Here is a 4,356-nt window from a genome sequence, read left to right as displayed (position 1 = left end):
GTGTGTGTGGTGTGTGTGTGGGTTGTATAAAAGGATTTATGTTTCCAAAAGTTAAAAATATCAAAAGAAGAATATCTTCACAATCAAAAATGTATTTTACCGGTTTCGATGATATCTTCGTCAAATAAAAGTGGGACCACACCAAAAAACCCCCCCCCCCACACACCCCCCACACACACACCCCAACCCACACACACACCACACAAAAATTTTTAAAACCCTTGATATAATAGTGATAGATAGATGATAAAAAGATAGATAATAATGGGAAAAAATATTATTGTGTTGAAAAAAAATTAAACGGCAATAATCCCAAATTTTTCTAGGACAGTCATTTTACGAGCTTAAGATGCAGATGCTAATAATATTTAAAAATAATGGGAACCACAGCAGCAAAATGATATATAGAGAGAATAAATAAAGATATATATGTATACGATTTTAAAGTCGGTTAGTAGGTCACGCTGTTTGCATTTTTTTTTTTTTGTGATGCGTAACCTCCTGACCTTTGTTTTGATTTTAAAATGGTTTAAAACAACACTACGCTACTGGAAGATAAAGTGATGTAAAATTGATATTGCAGAATGTTTAATTCAAACTTTCTGAAGTAAAAAGGAGAAAATGGAAAAAGCATAAATATCTTTTTTGACAAAGAAGGGGAAATTGTAGTGATAATTGATGATGATGATGATGATGATGATGAATGAAAGATGGTGAGGTGTGTGTGTGGGGGGTTGTGTGTGTGTGTGTGTGTGTGTGTGTGTGTGTGTTGTGTGTGTTTTTGTGTGTGTGTGTGTGGTTTTTGTATTATGTATGTATGTATGTATGTATTATGTAGGTATGTATTTGTAGTGTGTGTGTGGTGTGGGGTGTGTGTGTTGTTTGTTTGTGTGCGTGTGTACGTAAGGGACACACATTTATATTTTATATTTATATATTTTTAAAAATTATATACAAAAAATTATGTATGTATATGTTTATAATACATACAACACACACACAACACACACACCACACACACACACACCCACACACACCACACACACACCCCCACACAAAACATATATTTATATTATATATATAATATATATATTATTTTTATATATATAATATACATTATATACGATAACAGATATATATATATATATTTTAATATTATATATATAATATATATATGTGTTGTGTGTGTGGTGTGTGTGTGTGTGTTGTGTTTGTGTGTGTGTGGTGTGGTGTGTGGGTGTGTATGTATAATATAATAATATATAATATTATATATTATATTCATACTACAAATATATATATTACATAAATATATATATATATTAATATATATTTATATTTTAACAAAAATTTATACTTTACATATATATATATACTATAATATAATATTACATATATTAATTAATTATCATATATTATATATAACATATATATATAATATATATTTATATATATATATATTTTTTGTGGGGGTTGGGTGTGTTGGTGTGTGTGTTTTGGGGGTTGTGTGTGTGTGGGTGGGGTGGGGTGTTTGTGTTGTGTGGTGGTGTGTTGTGGGTGTGTGTGTTTTGTATGTTTATGTATGTTGTAGTAGTAGTATGTTTGTGTTGGTTTGTGTGTGTGTGTGTGTGGGTGTGTACGTATGTATACACACATTTATATATATATATATATATATATATATTATATATTTTTACATATATTATGTGTTATATTTTTATAATACATCATATTATATATTATTGTATATTTTTAAAACATCTGTAAAATTGTGTAATATTAAAATTATATTATAATTTTTTTTTTTTTTTTTTTTTTTTTTTACACGGTAGGTTCATGTCTGAGCCCCCCGTGGTCACAGCATGATATTAATTGTAGTTTTCATGTTGTGATGTCTTGGAGTGAGTCTGGTAGGGTCCCCATTTCCTTTTTCCACGGAAGTCCCCGGTGACCTTTTAGGTAATCTTCTCTCTATTTTACCCGGGCTTGGGCCCGCACTGACTTGGGCTGGCTTGGCCCACCCAGTGGCGGCGGCAATCGATTCATTATCAAAACGCAATGCCCTAGGGAATTCCCCCCTGCGTCAAAAGTCACTTCTCCCCTTCTCATTCCCTGTTCCTTATCTCACAAGCCTTGAAAAAAGATTTAAAGTCATATCGTTTTCTTCGTCCGAGTAATCAAAAATCCGAATTTTTTTTCCTCCGATCCAAAATCCTCGACCCATGAGCTCTTCCAGACCCGACCCCAACCAAAACCGAATCTCCCAGTCCTCGACCCCCCCAAAGCCTCATTCTCCCAGCCTGGGACCTAAAAAAGCCATAGCATCCGACCCGGGCCCTTTTCGCTGTTGAGTTTTTTGTCCTCTATTTCCCCCAAAAAACCGAGTATTTGAAATCCGTCTGCTCGTCCCCCAAAAACCTCGCCCTTAAACTTTTCAGACCTCAAACCCGAACGTCCGAACTCCGCATTCCTTTCCACCGTTCACAACACCCTTTAAAGAAGCTTCGACTTGCAAGGGGGACCTCCCCAACCCCTTGGGGTCTAGCTGATCGGGGGATCTGCAAAAAAGCAAAGGGCGACTTTTCCTGCTGAAGGAGTTTCTCGGGGGGGGCGGATATGTTTCTTTGTTTTACTCGGGGGGGGCCGTCACCAAGATTCGTTTGAACGAAACCTCGCTCGATAGCACGGCTCGTGGGGGTGACGTTAGCGAGGGGGACGTAAACGCACTATTGGACTTAAAGATCCCCTAATGAAGTGAAATTAAAAATTTCACCTGAAAACCAATAATTATTTTATATGGCCAATAATTTTATATATATATTATATATAATACATATATATATATATATAATATATATTAATATATTTTATATATATATTATAATATTTATATATTCAATAATTCCAATGGTATCAGATTTGGCGTGAAACAGAACTCGAAATTTCCGAAAGAATCATGTTCTTGACAAGCACACACATTTGACCTTCTGAAAAAAAATCGTGGACAGGGGGACCATTGTGCAGGGACTACGTTTTGCTGGGGTTACTGGGGTTAAATATCTTTAAAATTTTTGGGGTTTAGTAATGGTATCTTGCAAGGCCGATGTATTTATGAATGTGTAGTTTCATGGTATTATCAATAGAATATATAGTTCTTATTGTTATATAATGACAGAATACGACGAATTCGCAGGAGTTAGTTATCTATAGTTACTTATCTATAGATAGTTTATAAGGGGAAAAATCGTGTTTTGGTCCAGTAGTGTTATTCAGAGGCATATACTGTGCATATTTATATATCTTAAAATTAAGTGTCAGAATATACTGGAGTTAAAAGTCAGAGGGGAATGCAGATAGGGGTTACGTACGCACCGAGTTGTTGATCTGAAGATATTTATTTTATGGATTCTGTAGCGATATTATGTAATTTTAATATGCTGCATATATATATATATATACATATATATTATATATATATATTATATATTTTTATATATATATATATATTTATATAATATATATTTAAAATAATATATATCTATATATATACATATATATATATATATATATATATATTTTATTATTATATATATATATAATTATGGGGGTGTGGGGGGTTGTGTGTGTGGTGTGGGTGTTTTTGTGTGTTGGTGTTGTGTGGTGTGTGTGTATGAACCGGATTTATGTTTGCCAAATGTATAAAAAAAGTACAATAAGAATGAATATCTTTAAAAATACAAAGAGATGTATTTGACCGGTTTCGATGATATTTCGCAGAAAAAAAAATGTGCACACACACACAAAAACCACCACACCCCCACACACACACACACACACCCCCCAAAACACAACACACACCCCCAACACACAAAACCAAAAAATATACACATATGATAATAGATAGATGATAGATAGATAGATAAAAAAAAAAGATAGATAGATGATAGGGGGATGATATAAAATTTTTTTGTGATTGAAAATGAAAATTCAAAAAGGGCCAATAAAAGCCGGAACTTTTCTTAGGGGGACGTATTTTTTCGAGCTTAAAAGCAAAATGCTAAAAAAAATTTTTAAAAAATAAAAGGGGAAAACCACACAGAAAAAATGATATATAGAGAGAATAAATAAAGATATATATGTATACGATTTTAAAGTCGGTTAGTAGGTCACGCTGTTTGCATTTTTTTTTTCTGTGATGCGTAACCTCCTGACCTTTGTTTTGATTTTAAAATGGTTTAAAACAACACTACGCTACTGGAAGATAAAGTGATGTAAAATTGATATTGCAGAATGTTTAATTCAAACTTTCTGAAGTAAAAGGAGAAAATGGAAAATGCATAAATATCTTTTTGGACA

Source organism: Penaeus monodon, chromosome 38 (assembly GCF_015228065.2).
Source record: "Penaeus monodon isolate SGIC_2016 chromosome 38, NSTDA_Pmon_1, whole genome shotgun sequence".
NCBI classification, from domain to species: Eukaryota; Metazoa; Arthropoda; class Malacostraca; order Decapoda; family Penaeidae; genus Penaeus; species Penaeus monodon.
This window is presented reverse-complemented; position numbering follows the sequence as displayed.